This window comes from Coregonus lavaretus (genome assembly GCF_964263955.1).
Source record: "Coregonus lavaretus genome assembly, chromosome: 14".
Lineage (NCBI taxonomy): Eukaryota > Metazoa > Chordata > Actinopteri > Salmoniformes > Salmonidae > Coregonus > Coregonus lavaretus.
Genome location: NC_140001.1, coordinates 31,661,336 through 31,687,066, shown reverse-complemented (window position 1 = coordinate 31,687,066; position 25,731 = coordinate 31,661,336).

The following is a 25,731-nucleotide window of genomic DNA, read 5'->3' as shown; positions in this document are numbered from 1 at the left end:
TAATTTTTAATTGAGTTTTTAATGGGTTTTTATTTTTAATTAAAGGGTTTTTGAATAAGGCATTTAATTGAATGTTTTTAATATTCATATTTTATTTTATTTAATTTTTTTTGGGGAGGAGAAAAAAAAAAAAAAAAAAAATTTATTTTATTTTTTTGAAGGTTGTTAGGGTTATATTAATAATTTAAGGGGGGAAGCCTATATAACTTATACAGTCTAGAATAAGATAGTTCACAATAAAGGAATATAAAAGGGTGTTACAATGGGGAAAAAGATATCAGGACTATGAGAGTCATTTCACGGGTGGAAATAGGGGTAATCCTTTAATCAAAGTGTTGCTAGGTTATCCGGCAAGTGAAACAAAAGTTGCCCTTCATTCTCAAACAAAAATTGATAAAATATGTCAGCGATAAGATAGGTTTAAAAAGTAGAGCTTAGGGATGTTTATTCTCAGCTTACAATGATCATCTAGCAGGGTGATTATGGCATCAGAGATGAAGATGAATACGAGCAGAAACAACGATGAAGATGAATTCAGAAGACTGAAGAAAATGGGATGTCTGGGAACTTAAGGAGATGAGGAGGATGAAGATGAGTGATTGAGAGAGGTCATGGGTGGATATGACTCTGATCAGAAGGAAGTGGCAAGAGAGGAAAGAAGGATACTGGAGACTTGATCTCTGATGAAAGTTGAACGAAGGAGACAAGAGATTCGAGTTCTGATGAAGAAAGTGATGAAGATTTGGAGATTAAAGGTGTTGTATGTTCAAGAGGATTTTATCCTACAATGACTGGCAAAGAAGAAATAGGAGATATAGACCGAGGCGTATCAGGCCTGGAGGAAGAGACGACTTTGGGAGAGGTAAGGGAGCTAGAGGAACAGCTCGAGACGCTGAAGATATAGAAGAGACAAGGAGAAAACCTGCGGAGAACATTTTTAATCCCAAGAATTGAAGAAGAACACATTGAGGTCAAGAAGAGCCCACTAGTAAGAAGATGATGGAAGATGATATTTCGAGGACAGAACTTGGAACTAAGGTTGAAGAATCAACGATGAGAAGAACCGGACGAAGAAAACTCAAGCAAATACAACTTATAACTGGTGGTGGAGAAGAAGAAAATAAGTGTTGGTTATGAAGAATCAGAGTGAATCAAATCAACAATCACTGTTACAGCTTCAACTGAACAATATCAAAGGCAATTGTACCAGCCAAGGGGGGACCAGATGTTCCATATCGATCGCCAGTTTCTGGACAGACAAAGAATTTGAGAGGGAGAAGAACAAAGAAGGAGGAATATTTCAGCTACACTTTCAGCAACTTTTAGAAGACTAGTATAATTATGGACAGATTGGGTACTTTACCTGTTCATGCAACAAGTTAGGAGGAAGAACGGAGAACATTTTTAAGGAAGATGAAGGAGAAAGTGAAGATCACCTGTTCTAGAAGAGATGAAGGGGGGTGCATTGCTGAGAGCATCGATTAGAGAAGAAGAGGAAATAGCTAACAGTTGAAACAACTGACCATTAGAAGTGATAGTGAATAGGGGAAAAACTTATCGGGGTTCAGTCTAAAAAGGTTAAACATATCACTCTGTAAAATAAACTAATTAGGTTAGGATAGGGATTGGAAGTAGTAAAATAGTTTAATTACTCTTAGGGAATCAATTGAGCTCTGCTATAAAAGTCAAAGAGGAAGTAAAAGAGACATACTAATATTAGAAGATGCTGTTATGGCAGTGTTGGGAAGAGATGCATGGTGTAAATTGAAGTATTCAATCAGAGGCACAATAGACGACTGACTGTCTGGGAGACTATTTTAAGAAGTAGGGTTTTTGGGGAGTCATTTGCTTAAAAGATAAATATCATAGGAAGGATGATAATGTATTAGATTGCCTGTTAGACAATCTGTCTGGGAAAAAACTTAATAGGGGTGACTGTTATTTTGGGTTACATTCTTACACTAAGAGATTTGAGGTTAGGCTAAAAGGTGTTTAGTCGGTTTTGCCAAGTCTGTGTGTAATGAGTCAGAAGCAGGTGGGGAACTTTCCCAATCACATATTCTAAAAATTTGGTGGTAAGAGATTTTGTCAATAGATCAGGGGAAAAGGTTTTAAATGTTATGAGAGAAAAGATTAGATTAAAATAAGTTAGGGGTAGGCTAGGTTGAAGGGACTCTGAGACAGTAAGCTAAGTTTCAAAGTTAGTAGTAAGACAGAGAGAGAACAGTAATGAATGACACTGTCCAGTAGGGAGATCAAGGTCATTATAGGTGTATTTTGTTATAATCAGGAGGTTTAAAGTTTAGAGGTAGAACTGAAAGGGGGAAAAAGTGACACTAGGGGTGATAGATGGAAGTACAAGGAAGGAGTTCAAAGTCTTATGGGAAAACTAGGAGTAAATAAGGACATTAACACTTCAGTTTATTAGAACAACAGGGAGAAGCAATTTAACTCTTTCAACATTGATAGGTATTAAAGTCATAAACATATTGCATTTGATTATAAGGGAACCAGTACAGCACCAATTTTAGGGGGAAAAATACTTATTAGGGTTTAAGATGGGGACGTTTCTCTCATATGGAGAGATAAATATGGAGAATAAGTATTGTTATCAGGACCAGGAGTAGAAGGAGGTATAGTTTGGAATAGGGTTAGGAGTGACTGTTCACTTATGTTGCGTAATATTATAGAGAAAGGTTAGGGAGAATATATGTGTACTTATTTAGGGCAAGCATTAGAATTTGTTTCGGTTAGGAATTATTGGTTAAAGGGCAATGTAATTCATAAAGTAACGCTTATAATGGAAGATTTGAAGTCTGTGGAAGTTTTCACAGTCATTGAGGGAGTTCAGGAGGAGTAGAACTGAATGGACAGTAGTCACTCCAACAGTAGATAATACACAGAGGATAATGGGAAATTTTGCACTAGAAGTAATTAGGGTTGATACAGCAGCTAAATCAACTACTTTAAGGGTAACTTTGGAAGGGATTAATGATACTATGGCAATAGCAAATATAGGAGTAGGATACTGACAACAATTGTTCTGAAATTAAAGAGGTAGCAAGAGGGACTCAGGAGGTTATGGTACGAATGGGGTTAAAATAGAGCAGATAGAAACAATATAGATTAATCTGAAATGGAGAATAGAGATTCATCATGGAAGCTGCAGTATGGGGTCTTTTGATTTTGATGACAGAGGGGGGGGGCATCTGATCAGTGCTGCTCGTTCCTCTGTTGTGAAAATTAGAGATAGATTAACTCATTCTGTAGGGTCAGTGAGGAATCTTGAGGGTTGATGTCTGTTGGGGATGCCAGCCCAAGACGTGTTAGACGGTCGCGCGGCCTCTGACGGGTGTGGGTAAATGTTATGCTTTGTCATGACTGTGGTATCGGCAACAGTCATTGACCGATAAAATAATGTAGTTGTCAGACCAGTAGGGTTTAAGTGTTCTTGGGTGAAAAGATTACCCTATGAGCATTGGTTAGAGGGAAAGTAAAATCAGGTAATTGCAAACCCTGAAGTATTCAGGTGAAATATTGAGGGCTAAAAGTTGTGTTTGTTCTAATAAAACATATGAGGTAAGGGGTATGTTTATGGAAAGATCAGATTGGGATGTTAGATGATAACTTTGGATAAGCATGACCTTAAGGGTAGTAATGACAAATAATAGGTTACTTTTTATATATCAGGTAGTAAGAAGAGCAGGACTTTGATGGTTAAAAGATTAGCTTTTGACTGACAATGTGACTATGGGAATTTTAGAGGATAAGGGGAAATTATGATAGAGTATATTCTTACCCTATGGGGGATAGGATGTTGTTACAGGTCAACGTTGAAGATTCCATATGAGGTTTTACCATTATAAGAGGGATAGCATTGGACACAGCTAAATCTAGGGTTAAAAGGGTGACATTACATTTACATTTCAGTCATTTAGCAGACACATGGCGACATGTCATAGTCTTCAAGCCTATCATTGAAGAATAAGTTTAAGGGAGAAGGGGGGACTTCATTCATGGTATGGTGTAACATTTGGGAAGATAATATTGATAAATATTAGTGTATTCCTGTGAGTCCAGATAGTTTAGATAATATAAGGGAAGCATTTGAAAGGATTTGGTTGCAAGATTAATTAGGCCAGTAGGGGCAGTGATGGGTCAGATTCTAGTAGTTTAAGCTTTGATAACACTGTGTGATGTTTGTACTGACTTTTGAGAAAGTTATGAGATTGAGATAGGTTGGAGAAGTGGTGCCTGGAGACAACACTCAGATGCCGGTGTTGACTGTTCCGGATCTGGACGAAGACGGACGAGGGGGTCTAGATGGACTACTGAATGGATAAATATCATTTTGGATTATTTTATGATTTTTCAAATTGGTTTTTCAATATTAGTATGATTTTTAGTGTGATTTATGAATCAAAGGGGGGAATGGATAATGTGATTCATGCATCATTTATGTATCATTTTTTAAATTCTTAGGTGAAATGGAGGTTTAATTTGAAAGTGGTTGTTTTGCAAAGGATACTGTTTGGTCGTTTATTTTCTTGTCATTCCAGAAGCATGTGGGAGAAGCATGTGGAGATTGGAATACTCAAACAAAGACAATATGATTGGAGGAGAGGAAACAAGGATGGTGTGGCTGATTCCATCATCAACAAGTCCATTGGAAGAGGACACTACAGGAAGAGGAAGTGTAGTGGACTACATTCCAGTGTCTGCAATGAAATATAGACATATTTGATGTGTAATACATAATTGTGTCATATTCTTAGGTATTGATTTTAGTAGAATTATGTTTGATGTTATTGAATGCAAATGAGGATCGTAGATGCTTTTGTTTATTTCGATGGGGTTAGGGACAGAATGTTTAAGCAGGGAGAGATTCCCTTTCAGGTCCTATGGGTTGACCAGCCTGAGAGTGGATATTTATGGATAGGATTTTGTTTACATGGGTATTTAATTACATCATAGTTTCAAATGCATTTACATGAGTTATGAGGTTATCTGGAGTACCGACGGTGGTTGCCTGGGGCAGAGGGACGGTGAGAGAAGTTTACTGTCTTGATTGATATGGATGGATGGCTGCTGGACAGTTTTTCGCTCTCACACTCCATAGAGATTTATTCATAATTCATAGTAATGTGTTCATACTTCATAAACAGTTGTTCATATGTCATAGTAATGTATTTATACTCCATAGAGATTTCTTCATGGGTCATAGTAATGTATTCACACTTCATAAACAGGTATTTCATAGAAAGGTATTTACACTCTAGAGGAGAATGTTTTTGGGTTTAAGGTTAAGAATATTCAATGAGATAAATGGTTAATAGTCATAATCTTATTCTGTTTGTTTTCGAGACGTTTATTTCGTCTCGAAAGGGGGGAATATCGTATCTGAAGATTATGCCTTTGTTAAATGTTTTTCATGACGAAATGGAATGTTGGTTGTTCAGGCCAAAGGGGGGATGTTTTATGATGTTATTTGAAATGTGCCGCTTGGAGGGTGACGCCCGAGGGGAGACTGGTGATTGGCCAGAAGAGGGAGTAGCCCCTCCCTTTGCATTGTTTATAAATAGGAGTTAAACGATGAGACGACAGAACGGCCATAACAATCTGGGAGGCGTTCTCCAGGCAACGCGTGTCTGTGAATTTATGCTGTAACCTCGTGGTATGAATAAAAACTTCTGACACGATGCAGCATAACGGACTTTTTGTTCATCAGCAATATTACCACCATTCATCATATACGACAAGTGCTAGCTGTTCCACTAGAGATCCTAGTTCGAATCCAGGCTCTGTTGTAGCCGGCCGAGACCGGGAGACCTATGGGGTGCACAATTGGCCCAGGGTAGGGGAGGGACTGGTCAGCAGGGATGTAGCTCAGTTGGTAGAGCATGGCATTTGCAACGCCAGGGTTGTGGGTTCGATTCCAGTATGAAAAATAAAATGTATGCACTAACTGTAAGTCGCTCTGGATAAGAGCGTCTGGTAAATGTAAGAACCCTTGTTGAACCCCTAATTTTTAGAGTGTAGGAAACTCTTTTCCACCTCCTCCCTGATTAATCCTCCACTCCCTTCCCTCTCTCTGGGGAAGACTTTGTCAACCACTTTGAAAAGAGGGTTGACAACATCCGCTCCTCATTCATTCAGCCTATTGAGTCCACTGGTCCCACTCACAGAAAACTACCCTATGCTTTGACCTCTTTCTCCTCTCTCTCTCCTGATGAAATCCTGCAAAGTAGTGAGGTCCGGCCGCCCGACAACCTGCCCGCTCAACCCCATCCCCGTTTCCCTTCTTCAGACCATCACTGGAGACATCCCATTCCTCACTTCCCGCATCAACTCATCCCTGACCACTGGCTGCATCCCCTCTGACTTCAAAATGGCCCGAGTCGCTCCCCTCCTCAAGAAACGAACACTTGACCCCTTTGACATCACGGTTGACAACTCTACGGTGTCCCCCTCTCAGAGTGCAAATAACCTTGGCGTGACCATGGACAACACCCTGTCGTTCTCTGCAAACATAAAAGCAGTGACTCGCTACTGCATGTTCATGCTCCACAACATCCGTAGAGTATGACCCTACCTCACACAGGAAGTGGCGCAGGTCCTAATCCAGGCACTTGTCATCTCCCATCTGGACTACTGCAACTCACTGTTGGCTGGCCTCCCCGCTTGTGCCATCAAACCCCTGCAACTTATTCAGAACACCGCAGCCTGCCTGGTTGTTTAACCTTCCCAAATTCTCCCATGTCACCCCACTCCTCTCCACACTCCACTGGCTTCCAGTCGAAGCTCGCATCCCCTACAAGACCATGGTACTTGCCTATGGAGCAGCAAGAGGAACTGCCCCTCCCTACCTTCAGGCTCTGCTAAAACCCTACATCCCAACCCGAGTACTCCGTTTTGCGACCTCTGGTCTCTTGGCCCTCCCATCCTTTCCTAAAGGGATACCCCCAATAACAGGTTTAATGCTTTGGAATTAGCATTGCATCTGTGCGCTACATTAGTGGCAGTAAACCAAAGCATAGATCAGTGGAAATGCGCAAATTGAATATGGGTGTGGACACTCAGAAAGAAAAATCTGAATTGGGTTCTTTCTATATTAGCATTTCTCTGCATTAGCATCTTTCGTGCGTCATGTCCAAACCATTCTGAAGTATCACAAATTGATTGTGTAGCTCAACAAAATCACTTATAGATTATTTGGAAATGATGCGCAAAAACCAAAACATGAATTGCTGTCATACCTTGTGCATAGACTGCTTGCAAGGGAACTATCCCTTCAAGATAAAAGGGAACAAGAGAGGAGTCATCACGTCTAATGGACAATTCAAGGGTAAGATCACCAGGTAAAGACGCTTTCCTCAATGAATGATGACAGCTTGCTCTTATGTTGAATATAACTCTTATTTTGAGATGGGTTTGGAATGCTCTTGAAGAGTTATGGTCTAAATATCATACAAATGCCATAAAGATATATTTTCCCTCACATATTCAAAAAAATTATCCTAAACAGCTCTATTTTAAAGATCTCATTCTTCAATCCTTCTCTCCTTTGCTTAAAGTTCCAATTTTTCACACAATATTAAATCATTTCTGGATAATAACTAAATACCTTACTGTGATTGTTTTCAATGAAAATGGTCAGAAAGAATCAAAAATAGCTTCTTAGCAAAGAGCAATTTCTCAAGCAAGAATTTTGCTAGGACTGTCTGGGAGTGGTTTGAGTTGGAAGGGGAATTCTGAAAATGTGCCGTTATTGGCAGAGATGTTTGGAACTCTCTTTCTTATTGGTCTATGAAAGGTGCTACACATAGGATTATTTAGAATTTTTGCATTGTAATTTCAGAAAATGTCCATAATATATCTGTCGCTAATAGTGGAATGATAATGTTTCACAGTATTACTTACCTGCCAGTGTTGTGATTGGCTGATATTCGCCTATTAATTTCTCCCGCCGGAGCGGCATCTGTTGTCAAACTGGGAAAACTGTTCTGACTTTGTGGCTGTGTTGTCTAGCGGAGGGAATCGTACCATCTAAATTGCTGTAAAATATATTTTCAATAACAAAAAATATTGTTTTACAGCTGTTTGAAGCTGGTGGACCAAAACCGAACCGAAAGTAACTTTTGGTTTTGATCCACCAACCTCAAACAGTTGTAAAAACTATTCAGTGCTTGTTTTCGCACATAAACAGTGTAGAATTCTTGCAACCAGGAAATGACAGAGCGATTTCCACAAGATAACACAGCCAAAGTTAGAACAGCTGTCCCAGTTTGACAACAGATGCCACTCCAGCTGGAGAAAACAATAGGCAAATATCACAGCCAATCACAACACTGGCGGGTCAGTAATACTGTGAAAATTAAAAAACATCCCATGTGAAGCACCTTTAACAAATTTACTGCATAGTGATGTCACCATGGAAGGCCAAAACTCCTTCCCATCAAAACAGGCTGAAATTTCAGCCGGTCTTTTCAAACAGCTCTTACACTAAAAGGGCATTATCATCAATTTCACAATTTCACAGTATTATTCCAACCTCATAGTGTGAAACGATATATAAAACACAGGACAATCATGTTTTTGACTGCACTGGGCCTTTAAGAGGACTCAATAGAATAGAATCCATGCATTTGTGTGTAGTGGTGTGTAACTGTCAAGATGCAGTGTTCTGACAGCATTGATCGGTGAGCCATGCAGTGTGGTACGATAGCTGTCTAGTAACTCTCATTGTTACAAGACCAAGATATGCTTTACGTCTTGTAATGCATGGCCTCCATACATCTACACAACACAGCATGACCCCTGACAAGTCATTTGTTCACTGTTGTACTTCACTGCCCTCCAGTGAGAAGGATTCAATGGCACCCTATTCCCTAAACAGTACACTACTTTTGACCAGAGGAATGGGGTGACATTTGGGATGCAACCATAGTATACTCACACTGAAGACAAGAGCAGTGGCAGTATGATTTCTCTCTGCTAAGTTCATCATGAAGAACGAGACAATGGGAATGGAAAGATATAAATGTGCTCAAAGTAAACTTGCATCAAGTGATTTTATGTCCCTAAAAATGTTTATCTAATAGACAATTTAACATTACGTGGAGATTGTTTTGTCTCTGAAAACCAGAGTGCAGAGTGCAGCTATGAAAATACAACTGCAGATTGACTCATGAAATTGAAAATATTAATATTTAAATGTTACCGATAGGCTCCCTGTAAGATTAAACACATTCATCCTTCAACAACCGCACAATCAAAATGGCTTTGTGTGTGCATCTCATTGCAGCCTGCACAGATTTTTAGCATACCCCTTCTGACTTGTCTAAAAGGATGACAACCTAGGACTATTAAAGTTGTCTTCATTGAGCTACTCAGATGAAACACTGAACGTCATACGATTTAAAAAAGGAACTATCACCATCTAGTGGCAAGAAAAGAACCCTACACCTTAGTTGTCACCATCTCTGAATGTGCAACACTGTTCAACAAATTCATTGACAAAATCAAGTGAAATCTTTATTTGATGTCAGGAACTTACAAATGAACAAGTTAACGTATAACAAAAGTAATCTCAAATATATGATATGCAATAGTAGTAAATATACAAATTATTTGGTTTATAAATCACTTTGATGCCCATTTTGACATTGACAGATGCACATAACAAATTAAGCTAGCAAATTAACACCACACAAAAGCTCTCTCCCATTCTTTCTCAGTGTGGTACCTTCCCCAATCTCTTGCAATGTTATTGCTCAGAAAATAACCATGTGATGTTGTCCATTAGCGATTCTTGCCATCATTATAGGTATAGTTAGATGATGGGCACCAAACCTGCCGAGAGGACAGGGCAGTTTCTACATGAGAGTGGAGTCAGAGTCTGTCTCAGAAGAATGAGTGTTGTAGCACTGCATTAAACACCATTACCATTAGAGGGCCAGTGCTTGGCTTGCACAGTAGCACTACTGTAATTTGTAAAGAACCAGTGCCACAGCATCGAATAACAACCAAAAAACAACCAATGCCTTAGAAGTACATACTATTACTGCAAGTACACAGTCAGTGCTTTCACTGGACTAAACAATGATAAATCATTAACCATTGAAGAATAGTCTGCAATTATGAATGAGGCTAAGGGAAACAGTGATTTTAGTTAACAATATAAACACCATCATTTCCAATATCACCAGGAAAATAAATTGGAGTAGAACCTCGTTGAACCCACATGAAAATTAAATGTACTGTAAGGGTAATGAATCTGTACATTTCACCAAAAATAAACATCGCTGGGCTTAGATAACACTGTACGTGCAGCCAGCAACGCTAGCAGGTCAACAAAACCCATCTACATTCAGAGGTGGCATTTATTAAAACAAACCAAGGAACAGGTCACCAAAAACAAGGTAGGCAACATAGAAAACAGAAACCCCATCTGAGTCCCTCACTCCTCTCATCTGTCCCTCTCACGGAGGGAGCCTTGTCTGGACAGATGGCTCTCAATGATACGAGACAGGCCCATTCTGCGGTTGGTCCGGGCTCGGATGAGGGATCGACGGGCGCCGGTTGTGCGAGTACGACTGCGGATCTGGGAGGTGGAGAGTGCCCTGGGTGGATTGGGTGGGTTAGAGAGCGCATGGCTGGCAGCGGCTGGGGTGGTGGAGGCAGCACGAGCAGAGGAGGACCCAATAGAGGGAGTGTTTGTGCTGGTGGAGGGAGTACTGGTGGTGGTGTACCCCTCCGCTGCCACGGCGATGCGTTCCAGGCTAGAGCACATGGAGGACAGGAAGGGGAGTAAGCGTCTGACCAGGCTGGTGTGGCTGGTAACCATGCGTCTTACCGTCATTAGCATGACACTGAAGCGGAGGAGGTGTCGGCGGCTGTGGCCTCCTCCTCCTCCTCCACGGGCCCGGCGAGTCCTGCCCTGCCTGGGAGGGGGGTTCTCTCTGACCTGAGGGCTGGGAGAAGCAGCACCAGTGGTAGGGGGAGCCATTACTGCTGGGCTAGAGCTGGACACTGCTGTCTGTCACCTCCTGGTTGGTCTGAGAATGCACCTGAACCGATAAGATCAGAGGGGAGGTTGGTATTTAAATCAGATTGTGTTCATTAGGCCACTGTTGTGGAACATTCACATGGAAATACACTATATATACAAAAGTATGTGGACAACCCTTCAAATTAGTGGATTCAGCTATTTCAGCCACACCCGTTGCTGACAGGTGTATAAAATCGAGCACACCGCTATGCAATCTCCATAGTCAAACATTGGCAGTAGAATGGCCTTACTGAAGAGCTCAGTGACTTTCAACATGGCACTGTCATAGGATGCCACCTTACCAACAAGTTAGTTTGTCAAATTTCTGCCCTGCTAGAGCTGTCCCGGCCAATTGTAAGTGCTGTTATTGTAAAGTGGAAACGACTAGGTGCAATAATGGCTCAGCCGCGAAGTGGTAGGCCACACAAGCTCACAGAATGGGACCGTCGAGTGCTGAAGCACGTAGCACATAAAAATAATCTGTCCTCGGTTGCAACACTCACTACAGTTCCAAACTGCCTCTGGAAGCAACGTCAGCACAAGAACTGTTCTTCGGGAGCTTCACGAAATGGGTTTCCATGGCCGAGCAGTGTCGGCTGGAGTGGTGTAAAGCTCGCCGCCATTGGACTCTGGAGCAGTGGAAACGCGTTCTCCGGAGTGATGAATCACGCTTCACCATCTGGCAGTCCAGACAAATCTGGGTTTGGCGGATGCCAGGAGAACGCTACCTGCCCCAATGAATAGTGCCAACTGTAATGTTTTGTGGAGGAGGAATAATGGTCTGGGGCTGTTTTTCATGGTTCGGGCTAGGCCCCTTAGTTCCAGTGAAGGGAAATCTTAACGCTACAGTATAAAATGACATTCTAGACGATTCTGTGCTTCCGACTTTGTGGCAACAGTTTGGGGAAGGCCCTTTCCTGTTTCAGCATGACAATCCCCTCGTGCACAAAGTGAGGTCCTTACAGAAATGGTTTGTCGAGATCGGTGTGGAAGAACTTGACTGGCCTGCACAGAGCCCTGACCTCAACCCCATCGAACACCTTTGGGATTAATTTGAACGCAGACTGCGAGTCAGGCCTAATTGCCCAACATCAGTGCCTGACTTCACGAATGTTCTTGTGGCGGAATGGAAGCAAGTCCCCGCAGCAATGTTCCAACATCTAGTGGAAAGTGACTGTTATAGCAGCAAAGGGGGGACCAACTCCATATTAATGCCCATGATTTTGGAATGAGATGTTCGACGAGCTGGTGTCCACATACTTTTGGTCATGTAGTGTATTTTGTAGAACTGACACACCTCTCTGACATGTAAAGTAAATTCCATCTGCAGTACTGACAAGATTCCTTACTCTACATGTCAAAGGCATGTCTGTCGGTTATATTCCTATCTGAATGAATGTTCTCATTGTGTCCTACTGAACAAGGCCCAGGTGTTGACATAGCCTAGGCAGCCGCTAGTGGGCTTCACACTAGAAACCTACTAGCCGCTGCCCAGGCTAGTGTTGACACTACTCCAGGCCGAAGTAGCTAGCTTTTCTGGCGAGGGCCATCTGTTAGCTATCGCGTTGACAGGTGTGTCTTGACCTTGGCCTTCTCAGTGCACGTTTGAGTAGTTAGTCACTTAGCTGTAACTTCTCACAAACAAAGCAAATCAAACCACCGTAGCTCGACAATAGAAATTGACCAGCGCATGTGAAGTTCATAAGTTTCACTCAAAATACTCACTCAAAGGCTGCTCTCCATGGAATTAATGATGTTTTGAAGGATGGAAAAACTGAGCTAGCTATAGTTAACAGTTAGAGTTAGCTAGCTACGTTGTAGCTATTCGTACTCGTAGTTGGCTGTAATTGTCAGTGCAGTTAGTGAATCGAACTTAATTAACTTGGCCACATCTCATTACTTTCGCATCTCTAAATCATGCTACACTCAACGAATCGCCATAACTAACTAAACCGTGGGACGGCACTTGTTCCACGTTTTTGGATATAAATTGATTGAGTGAAGGGACATGAACGGGATAACATTCCCATTCAATAACCACAAGACACGCCCGTCTGCATATTTTGCGCTTGCGCAGTTTGATCTAAACTATCGACACCCACCACTGTAATTGTTGCTATTTCTTCGTGACACAAGTCAACATTTTAATTTATGTTACAATTAACTAAAACATAGAGCCTCTAGCAATTTAGATTTATATTTTTAATTGTGCAAAATGTTTGGAGAAACGTTGAGACTTTATGACAGGTCAGATTTCCTTTGATCTTTCGAAGGAAACAAAGCTCACTTCCATAACAATGACATTTAATGGAAAAGCAAAGGTACAGTGAACAACACAAAGGGGAGGTGGAGGACGACGCAGAAGGCATCGACGAGTCCACTCGGCAAAGCTGGAATTCTTCAACGTCTCTCAATACGTATTGCAAGAAAATAACGGTAGCTACTTAGCTACAAAGTAATCTGAATTCTGATACACCCGTGTGTCCGTGCCCGCGCGTGTATCTGTGATCACATTGGAGTTATGATCATAACTGTGGTATTGTGTTTAAATTGTTAAAACTGTTTTGTTTTCCACCTTCAGTGGTCCCTAACACCACACTTCAACCAGGAACCCATGTGTACCCGGTCACATGCCAAATTCCACAAGGGTTTGTATGAAGTCTAGTACAGTAGTTGTTTGCTTTATTCACTGTTGCATACTCAAGGTCTGACCTTTATTGTAGCACTCATTTTCATTCAGAAACTTCTCCTCTTCTTTCCATGGGGTGCATGGCAGTATAATCTACTCAATGAAGGTGGCGATACACAGGCCCTGGCATCTAACCAAGGAGTTAGAGAAGGAGTTCAACTTTGCCAGCCACAGAGATGACAACCAACCACATCTTCTGGTAAGGGCATGTCCTCCCATTGTCTACAGTGGGGAAAAAAAGTATTTAGTCAGCCACCAATTGTGCAAGTTCTCCCACTTAAAAAGATGAGAGAGGCCTGTAATTTTCATCATAGGTACACGTCAACTATGACAAACAAAATGAGAAAAGAAAATCCAGAAAACCACATTGTAGGATTTTTAATGAATTTATTTGCAAATTATGGTGGAAATTAAGGATTTGGTCAATAACAAAAGTTTCTCAATACTTTGTTATATACCGTTTGTTAATAATAATAATAATAATATGCCATTTAGCAGACGCTTTTATCCAAAGCGACTTACAGTCATGCGTGCATACATTTTTTGTGTATGGGTGGTCCCGGGGATCGAACCCACTACCTTGGCGTTCCAAGCGCCGTGCTCTACCAGCTGAGACACAGGTCAAATGTTTTCTGTAAGTCTTCACAAGGTTTTCACACACTGTTGCTGGTATTTTGGCCCATTCCTCCATGCAGATCTCCTCTAGAGCAGTGATGTTTTGGGGCTGTCGCTGGGCAACACGGACTTTCAACTCCCTCCAAAGATTTTCTATGGGGTTGAGATCTGGAGACTGGCTAGGCCACTCCAGGACCTTGAAATGCTTCTTACGAAGCCACTCCTTCGTTGCCCGGGCGGTGTGTTTGGGATCATTGTCATGCTGAAAGACCCAGCCACGTTTCATCTTCAATGCCCTTGCATGGAAGGAGGTTTTCACTCAAAATCTCACGATACATGGCCCCATTCATTCTTTCCTTTACACGGATCAGTCGCCCTGGTCCCTTTGCAGAAAAACAGCCCCAAAGCATGATGTTTACACCCCCATGCTTCACAGTAGGTATGGTGTTCTTTGGATGCAACTCAGCATTCTTTGTCCTCCAAACACGACGAGTTGAGTTTTTACCCAAAAGTTCTATTTCGGTTTCATCTGACCATATGACATTCTCCCAATCCTCTTCTGGATCATCCAAATGCACTCTTCAGACGGGCCTGGACATGTACTGGCTTAAGCAGGGGGACACGTCTGGCACTGCAGGATTTGAGTCCCTGGCGGCGTAGTGTGTTACTGATGGTAGGCTTTGTTACTTTGGTCCCAGCTCTCTGCAGGTCATTCACTAGGTCCCCCCGTGTGGTTCTGGGATTTTTGCTCACCGTTCTTGTGATCATTTTGACCCCACGGGGTGAGATCTTGCGTGGAGCCCCAGATCGAGGGAGATTATCAGTGGTCTTGTATGTCTTCCATTTCCTAATAATTGCTCCCACAGTTGATTTCTTCAAAACAGGCTGCTTACCTATTGCAGATTCAGTCTTCCCAGCCTGGTGCAGGTCTACAATTTTGTTTCTGGTGTCCTTTGACAGCTCTTTGGTCTTGGCCATAGTGGAGTTTGGAGTGTGACTGTTTGAGGTTGTGGACAGGTGTCTTTTATACTGATAACAAGTTCAAACAGGTGCCATTAATACAGGTAACGAGTGGAGGACAGAGGAGCCTCTTAAAGAAGAAGTTACAGGTCTGTGAGAGCCAGAAATCTTGCTTGTTTGTAGGTGACCAAATACTTATTTTCCACCATAATTTGCAAATAAATTCATTAAAAATCCTACAATGTGATTTTCTGGATTTTTTTTTCTCAATTTGTCTGTCATAGTTGACGTGTACCTATGATGAAAATTACAGGCCTCTCTCATCTTTTTAAGTGGGAGAACTTGCACAATTGGTGGCTGACTAAATACTTTTTCCCCCCACTGTATATGAACCTACCTGGGCACTAGGCCAACCTAATATCATTGAGCTAAATGTCATCCTCATATAATTCCCTCATGTGGATATAGGTAATCCACTTGACTGACTTTTGATATTTACATTTAAGTCATTTAGCAAATTGGTGCATTCAACTTTTTTTTTTTAATGGGGGGGTGGGGGGTAGAACTCCTGAGTGGCGCAGTGGTCTAAGGCACTGCATCGCAGTGCTAACTGTGCCACTAGAGATCCTGGTTCGAATCCAGGCTCTGTCGCAGCCGGCCGCGACCGGGAGACTCATGGGCGGCGCACAATTGGCCCAGCGTCGTCCAGGGTAGGGGAGGGAATGGCCGGCAGGGATGTAGCTCAGTTGATAGAGCATGGCGTTTGCAACGCCAGGGTTGTAGGTTAGTTTCCCACGGGGGGCCAGTGTAAAAAATATATATATATATGTATTCACTAACTGTAAGTCGCTCTGGATAAGAGCGTCTGCTAAATGACTAAAATGTAATGTAAATGTAGAAGGATTACTGTTATACTATTCCAGGTATTCCTTAAAGAGGTAGGGTTTCAAGTGTTTCTGGAAGGTGGTCAGTGACTCCGCTGTCCTGGCATCGTGGGGGAGCTTGTTCCACCATTGGGGTGCCAGAGCAGCGAATAGCTTTGACTGGGCTGAGCGGGAACTGTGCTTCCGTAGAGGTAGGGGGGCTAGCAGGCCAGAGGTGGATGAATGTAGTGCCCTCATTTGGGTGTAGGGTCTGATCAGAGCCTGAAGGTAAGCAGGTGCCGTTCCCCTCACAGCTCCATAGGCAAGCACCATGGTTTTGTAGTAGATGCGAGCTTCAACTGGAAGACAATGGAGTGTGCGGAGGAGCGGGGTGATGAGAGAACTTGGGAAGGTTGAACACCAGACGGGCTGCAGCTTTCTGGATAAGTTGTAGGGGTTTAATGGCACAGGCAGGGAGCCCAGCCAACAGCGAGTTGCAGTAATCCAGACGGGAGATGACAAGTGCCTGGATTAGGACCTGTGCCGCTTTCTGTGTAAGGTAGGGTCGTACTCTGCGAATGTTGTAGAGCATGAACCTGCAGGATCGGGTCACCGCTTTGATGTTAGCGGAGAATGACAGGGTGTTGTCCAGGGTCACGCCAAGGTTCTTTGCACTCTGGGAGGAGGACACAATGGAGTTGTCAACCGTGATGGCGAGATCATGGAGTGGGCAGTCCTGCCCCGGGAGGAAGAGCAACTCCGTCTTGCCGAGGTTCAGCTTGAGGTGGTGATCCGACATCCACACTGATATGTATGCCAGACATGCAGAGATGCGATTTGCCACCTGGTTATCAGAAGGGGGAAAGGAGAAAATTAATTGTGTGTCGTCTGTGTAGCAATGATAGGAGAGACCATGTGAGGATATGACAGAGCCAAGTGACTTGGTGTATAGAGAGAATAGGAGAGGGCCTAGAACTGAGCCCTGGGGGACACCAGTGGTGAGAGCACGTGGTGCGGAGACAGATTCTCGCCACGCCACCTGGTAGGAGCGACCTGTCAGGTAGGACGCAATCCAAGAGTGAGCAGCGCCGGAGATGCCCAACTTGGAGAGGGTGGAGAGGAGGATCTGATGGTTCACAGTATCAAAGGCAGCAGATAGGTCTAAAAGGATAAGAGCAGAGGAGAGAGAGTTAGCTTTAGCAGTGCGGAGAGCCTCCGTGACACAGAGAAGAGCAGTCTCAGTTGAATGACTAGTCTTGAAACCTGACTGGTTTGGATCAAGAAGGTCATTCTGAGAGAGATAGCAGGAGAGTTGGCTAGAGACTACTCATATTCAGGGCCAGGCCGTTCCGCTGCCCTAGGCAAGACAAAAAAATGTCTGCCCTTGCAAAACTAGAATAGTCCCAATAAGCAAAATGACAAAAATATGTATTTTGAATTTAGGTTCTTGAAATCAGGTTCCTTTTCGGTTCGGAATGAAAGTTGAAAATATGTATTTTCCAGACGTTGAAATCAGGTTCATTTTCGGTTGTGAATGTAAGTTGAAAAGACGTCATTTATAGTCATCTATGTTTGGGCCAAGTCAAGGCTGGTCCGGACCGGACAAAGATCCAATGTCCGTGGACATCAAGGCCAGTCTGGACTACACCAAAAAAATAAGTTTGGACAGGACCAAAAAAAGACGTCCAAAAGGCGTCAGCGTCGGTCCGTGCTTACTGAGGTATAGCCTACAGTGTCGCCTGAAATGTAATTTTAGGAATGCCCATCTATGTGGTAGGCCTACTGTTTGTAAAACACCATAAAAAGATGGGGGGCAGACAGGATCAATAACTCTTTCAGGATGAGTTATCCTGAGCCTATTTGCAATGTGTTTAGGGACAGATCACATTTACTGGGGTGGAAGGGTGGCCCAAAATAGGGGAGGGTTGTCAAACTTTTTTTTTGTTGCTTTGGGGAGGGTTGTGTGTGTTTTTTATTGGGCACAGAGGAGGTTAGTGCATTTTTTTTCCTGGTTAACATTAGCTCTTTTGCAGGTTTTACTATATAATTTTTTCCATCCTAGCCAAATTTCCTTTTCTGCTTGCATGCGCCTCCCCTATATCAAGATGTTTTGGTACTTCTCTTATGCACTACGCTTTTCCATGTGCTAACTTTTACTATACCACAGTCAGTATAGTCTACCAGTCTAAGTCTATCCTGCCATCTATCAACCATTCATATTGGTAGGTGGATTGTTGCAGATGGGCTAACTAGCAATCATACCACACATAAAAGCATTTAAAGCTGCATCAATTTTCAATATGAATTGACAAGTACAAATAGGAATAGCTGATAGGCAGCAGACAGGCCAGGTGCATCATTGCGCATGAAAGAACAGTGAAGACATGAAACACACAGCTCAAAAAGCTCCCCTATTGATCTTGTTTAGGGAGTATCCTACCTAGAATATAGCAGCCTACAACACCACAAGGCAATGAATAATTGCATTATTGTTTTCAAGTGAGTACAAAATTCTACTCTAGGCTGCAGTGAAAATGTCATTTGTATAATGGTGCAAAAGCCCTGTGATTTGAATGTTTCATTCGATTTGGATCAGTTGTGGGTCTACTTTCAACAGTTTATAAGGTCTAGAAAGGCACAGGTCTAGAAAGGCACAGCAGGCTAGTCTTACTTCTGATACTGAATGCTCTGTCTGTTGCAGATCATCATTCTCCCAAATTGTCCTATAATAAGGTGGCCACATATGCTCCCGGCAGGCCCAGTTATTCAGGAAAGCTTAAAACGCGCTCTGCCATCTCTCCAATCCGAGCAGCTGTACCTCGCGCACCTAGAACCTAAGGCTTCAATATAGCCTAAATATTTATAATTTAACTTCAAATGATTTACATTTTGATATGTGGCATAAACAACCAGTCACAATGTTTTTTAAAATCTGATTAGGCTACTTCAAAAGGCTCCTGTAGGCATGCACACATTCATCCAAAATATTATTCCAGCATCCTCAAAATGGCTTTCCATCAAACCTATTTATGCAGTGAAGTAGCCCAAATGTTGGATAAAAAATGTCACGACATCATGGGAAAGCATGCAGTTTATTAGGCTACAGATTAAGTACATTATGATTAACTTTACAGGGTGGTGAAAGTGCACAGTGATGAGGTTGATGCTCCTTTCAATAAATATGACATGATGATCGATGCTTGGCTGCCATTTGACAAAATAAATAATAATCTTGCACCTTTGTCCGTGATAATCTCATCATGTAGTAGACTATACCTGCACTGTATCGGCAAGCTGTTGGCTAGAGTGCACGTGCCAATACCTGAGTGGGTACATTCACTATACCTACGCAAAACCATCAATAGGCCTAGAGCTGAAAATGCGATGGAAACCCATTTAACTTGTATTTTTTTATTCAGTACATGGGAATTTAACCTGAAGTAATTTTTCTGTGCACTACGTATTTACGCACAGACTTTTATCTGCAACAAGTCAATTTGATGGCAACACAACTCTGATGGGAAAATGCGCCAGTGTTTCCCTTAGCCGGTAGATGTAAAGCCAATAAATAAAATTGTAGCGGATCAAATTGTCTATCATAGCTTATACAACGGATGGGTCTAATCCTGAATTCTGATTGGTTAAAACCGCATTCCAGACGGTGTCTATTCCACAAGTTGCCACCGGCTAAATCTATTATGTTAAAATGCCTATTTACTATGTTCCATCTGACTGCGCAATCCACTGTCTCATCAACCCAGACAGGCAATTTATAAACTTGATCTCCACTTTAAAAAGCATCTAGACATTATCTCACATTTCTTTTAGACTAACATTTAGTTTTCAACAGCGGAGATTTGTATAAACCTTGCTGTCTGTCTCTCTGACATTTGCAACATTGTTTCAATATTGAAATAAAATCTCCTGCTGTCCCATAGTAATGAATGTGTCGGGAGTCGGGACGAGACAGACAGGCAGGCAGCGTTTCTCAGCCAGTCGAAATCATGAATCAGCTGGCATTTTTATGGATATATACCAAAAAATGTCAATTTAAAAAAGGTACAATGAAATGCAGCTAATTTGCAGTCTTTCCAGCTTCAGTCTGAAGTGATTGTGTTACTGTAGCTGTGTTGTTGGCTAGCTCCTCTGAACAACAGTGTCCTGACAAGTGAGCACATTTTCTATGCCAGGCGAAATCACGCCTCATTAGCTCATTGTTATGGGTGTATCCAAATAAATGTCACTAGAAAACAGCTTAAACAAATGCAAATGCAGCTACTTTGCTGTTATTCTGGCTGCACTTTTTGACGTGACTGTAAGTTAGCCGTAGTTGGCTAGCTAGCAAGCAAGGGATAAGAACGTTGCCAGCCAGTATGTCTTTTTTAATTTAATGACAAATAAAATCAATCAATCCAAACTGTGCAGCGGCAATTGGTGAAGTCTTCGATATTGGTTAAGCCTACAAGGTAGGGAGGGATGTATTTTATGTTTGTCGAGATTTACATAATCTATACTGAACAAAAATATAAACTCAACATGGAACAATTTAAAATATTTTTTGATCTGACCCTTACATAGCAGCAAATGCTAAAGTATTTGCTTTTTCGCTATGATCAGGTCATAAGAAATGTACGGATACAAACTTGAAACCACTGATAGGGCTGTTAAGGTGACCATATTACCGCCACACTGGCAGTCACGAGTAATGACGGCAGTCAAATTACACGTGACCGTTTAGTCAAGGTAATTAGGCTTCTCCAAGCTCTGATGCTGCCGATGATCATTAGTAGCCTACCAAACTTGCTAATGTTGTGGAAAATAACCACCATACTTTATTACAAATAAGGTCTTACAGAGTTTTTGTTGCACCAAGAAATGACTTTATTAAAGTTTCCAACAAAGCCGATACTCGTCTGCAGAGGAGCACACCCTCTTAAGGTCTTTCTCCATCTTAAATAGTCCGCTTCAGTTTTCCCGCTCTTTTATTGCTCCGCCCACTTCCTTTGTCCCTGAGGATGGCTGAACTATTACTCCAACCAATCACACGCTCCCCTGTACCTCACCCCCTCAAGCTGTAATCAATCAAGGAGATACCAAAGAGACAAAGGTCTAGCCCAAACTCTATTCAACCCTGGTGCCGCTCCCTTCACTGTGTTTGAAGAGAGAGACAAAAGGCAGCCATGGATTTAAGTAAGAGCAAGCACTTTGACCCTAGGACAGTTTTCCTCTACTCTCCCACACACACACAGTGAAATGCCCCAATAAAATTCCTAGCCCAGTAACAAACAATTCTAACTCAATGTTCGTGATTAACCCAGTTCTATCTTCTAATTTATTAAAGAATATACATCACTAACTGCCTTCTACTCAGCACTCTATTGTCCCTCTAATCACTCTGACATCAATTCAAATGTAATCGAAAATCTAATCAAACACTTTAATGAGAGCCCATGAGCTCATGTTGCGCAACATTTCTATAGGCTATGCAGTTGCATGAAAAAACAGAGTAATGGCCTCTTTAAAAAGTGGAGGATCCCATCAGCTTTCTATACGCTAGGCCTACTATATTTATTTCTCAACTTTTCTAATATTAAGCACATTGCTTCTCTTTACAACAGGAGTATAGCCTACCTGGCTGGCATGAAAATTAACCACGGGAAAAGCGTCCTCCATTCGCTATTTAAGTGCATAGATGACATTTTACCCGCTGCTCCGGTTTCCAGACGGGTGCACGATAATGGTCCATTCTAAATCAAAACAAATTTCACACATATATTATTTAGTATATGTAAAGACAAGATTAAATCAAGAATAGTGTGATGGGTGACAATATTAGCCTATCACTTGTGAATGAAATATTATCACTTGTGAATGATGCCCAGCTTAAGGCAAGAAACAGTGCAGGCTTTTTTTTGCGACTTTTTCAAATTAAGTCGCACACCTCATGTAGCCTAGCTCATAGGCCTATATGTTTTGATAAGGTTTGTATTACAACTAAAGTGGCCAAATAACATTAATCTGCTTTACAACGGGTGTTGAGCCTAACTGGTATACAGTTGAAGTCGGAAGTTTACATACACTTAGGTTGGAGTCATTAAAACTCATTTTTCAACCACTCCACAAATTTCTTGTTAACAAATTATAGTTTTGTGCATGACACAAGTAATTTTTCCAACAATTGTTTACAGACAGATTATTTCACTTATAATTCACTGTATCACAATTCCAGTGGGTCAGAAGTTTACATACACTAAGTTGACTGTGCCTTTAAACAGCTTGGGAAATTCCAGAAAATGATGTCATATTTTGAGTCAATTGGAGGTGTACATGTGGATGTATTTCAAGGCCTACCTTCAAACTCAGTGCCTCTTTGCTTGACGACATGGAGGGACTGGTGCACGTCACAAAATACATGGCATCATGAGGAAGGAAAATTATGTGGATATATTGAAGCAACATCTCAAGACATCAGTCAGGAAGTTAAAGCTTGGTCGCAAATGGGTCTTCCAAATGGACAATGACCCCAAGCATACTTCCAAAGTTGTGGCAAAATGGCTTAAGGACAACAAAGTCAAGGTATTGGAGTGGCCATCACAAAGCCCTGACCTCAATCCTATAGAAAATGTGTGGGCAGAACTGAAAAAGCGTGTGCGAGCAAGGAGGCCTACAAATCTGACTCAGTTACACCAGCTCTGTCAGGAGGAATGGGCCAAAATTCACCCAACTTATTGTGGGAAGCTTGTGTGAGGCTACCCGAAACGTTTGACCCACGTTAAACAATTTAAAAGCAATGCTACCAAATACTAATTGAGTGTGTGTGTAAACTTCTGACCCACTGGGAATGTGATTAAAGAAATAAAAGCTGAAATAAATAATTCTCTCTACTATTATTCTGACATTTTGCATTCTTAAAATAAAGTGGTGATCCTAACTGACCTAAGACAGGGAATCTTTACTAGGATGAAATGTCAGGAATTGTGAAAAACTGAGTTTAAATGTATTTGGGTAAGGTGTATGTAAACTTCCGACTTCAACTGTAGCAGACACTTTAATCCAAAGAACACCTACTCATTCAAGGGTTTTTCTTTTATTTGTACTATTTTCTACATTGTAGAATAATAGTGAAGACATCAAAACTATGAAATAACACATATGGAATCATGTAGTAACCAAAAAAGTGTTAAACAAATCAAAATATATTTTATATTTGAGATTCTTCAAATAGCCACCCTTTGCCTTGATGACTACTTTGCACACTCTTGGCATTCTCTCAACCAGCTTCATGTGGTAGTCACCTGGAATGCATTTCAATTAACAGGTGTGTCTTCTTAAAAGTTAATTTGTGGAATTTATTTCCTTCTTAATGCGTTTGAGCCAATCAGTTGTGTTGTGACAAGGTAGGTATACAGAAGATAGCCCTATTTGGTAAAAGACCAAGTCCATTTTATGGCAAGAACAGCTCAAATAAGCAAAGAGAAACGACAGTCCGTCATTACTTTAAGACATGAAGGTCAGTCAATACGGAACATTTCAAGAACTTTGAAAGTTTCTTCAAGTGCAGTCGCAAAAAACATCAAGCGCTCTGAGGAAACTGGCTCTCATGAGGACCACCACAGGAATGGAAGTACCCAGAGTTACCTCTGCTGCAGAGGATAAGTTCATTAGAGTTACAAGCCACATAAATTGCAGCCCAAATAAATGCTTCACAGAGTTCAAGTAACAGACATATCTCAACATCAACTGTTCAGAGGAGACTATGTGAATCAGGCCTTCATGGTCGAATTGCTGCAAAGAAACCACGAATAAAGGACACCAATAAGAAGAAGAGACTTGCTTGGGCCAAGAAACACGAGCAGTGGACATTAGACCGGTGGAAATCTGTCCTTTGGTCTGGAGTCCAAATTTGAGATTTTTGGTTCCAACCGCTGTGTCTTTGTGAGACGTGGTGTGGGTGAACGGATGATCTCCGCATGTTTATTTCCCACCGTAAACCATGGAGGAGGAGGTGTGATGGTGTGGGGGTGCTTTGCTGGTGACACTGTCTGTGATTTATTTAGAATTCAAGGCACACTTAACCAGCATGGCTACCACAGCATTCTGCAGCGATACCCCATCTGGTTTGCGCTTAGTGGGACTATCATTTGTTTTTCAACAGGACAATGACCCAACACACCTCCAGGCTTTGTAAGGGCTATTTCACCAGGAAGGAGAGGGATGGAGTGCTGCATTAGATGACCTGGCCTCCACAATCCCCCGACCTCAACCAAATTGAGATAGTTTGGGATGAGTCGGACCGCAGAGTGAAGGAATAGCAGCCAAGAAGTGCTCAGCATATGTGGGAACTCCTACAAGACTGTTGAAAAAGCATTCCAGGTGAAGCTGGTTGAGAGAATGCCAAGAGTGTGCAAAGCTGTCATCAAGGCAAAGGGTGGCTATTTGAAGAATCTCAAATCTAAAATATATTTTGATTTGTTTAACACTTATGTTATGTTTTATTTCATAGTTATGATGTCTTCACTATTATTTTACAATGTAGAAAATAGTAAAAATAAAGAAAAACCCATGAATGAGTAGGTGTTCTAAAACTTTTGACCGGTTGTGTATGTAAACTTCCGACTTCAACTGTAAATGGCATATTATAATTTTTATATCATGGATGGTCAGTCATTGCATCCATATCTCTGTCTATGAAATTGAGTGGTTACATTTATTCAGCCCCATCCATCAGCTTTTTACAGAAACGGGCGGGGGTAACGCTTTGTTATTGTTTCAACTGCTGATTGCCCCATTAAATCTCTGACCCTGGTCAGGAAGAGGCGAAGCGAGAGGGTTTACTCCCCCAAAAATCTGTCCACGTTAAGCAGATCGTTCATTATTAAGCAAATTATGAGTTTTTATATGGGGGCAATGAGTGTCGAATTTTGTCAAGATATAAATTCATTACTATTTTCATACGTGAGGCTTATTGGATCTAATAGAAGTTTCGTAATGTTTAGATTGTTACGAGTATACTAATATAACTGTGATGCACTTGACATCCCGGCAACTTTTTAGAAAACAATGTTTTATATCGGAATTGTCCGAGTTGAAATTCAAGACAGTCTATGCGTATTTATGAGGCTAGCATCTCACTCTCCATTGAACACAGGTGGTTGACGTCAACACCCCTCATCGAATATTCAACAAAGTATTCATATAACGAGATTTATCACCAATCCAAAGAGAGGAATAGGCGGAAGCTTGACAGCTGCCGTTCCGCTCTGTGGACAACAAATCCCATTGTTATATCCAGTATCTCTGCCCTGGTCAAGTGGGTATTCATTTGGGTCCTACACAGTGGCGGCTCCTGAAAAAATTCTCAGGGGGGGGCAATTTTTCTGATGATTTAGGTGACCTACACACATTTTAAAAAAGATATGTCCAGCAACAACATGAAGACAGGGGCAGCATATAAGTCAATACCAGAAGCATTTATTGACTGATCTCAAAAGTGTTGGCTTACCAGGGTTGGTGGAGCCCTCAGTTTCATCTTTGCCTCGCAAAGCTAACTCAAA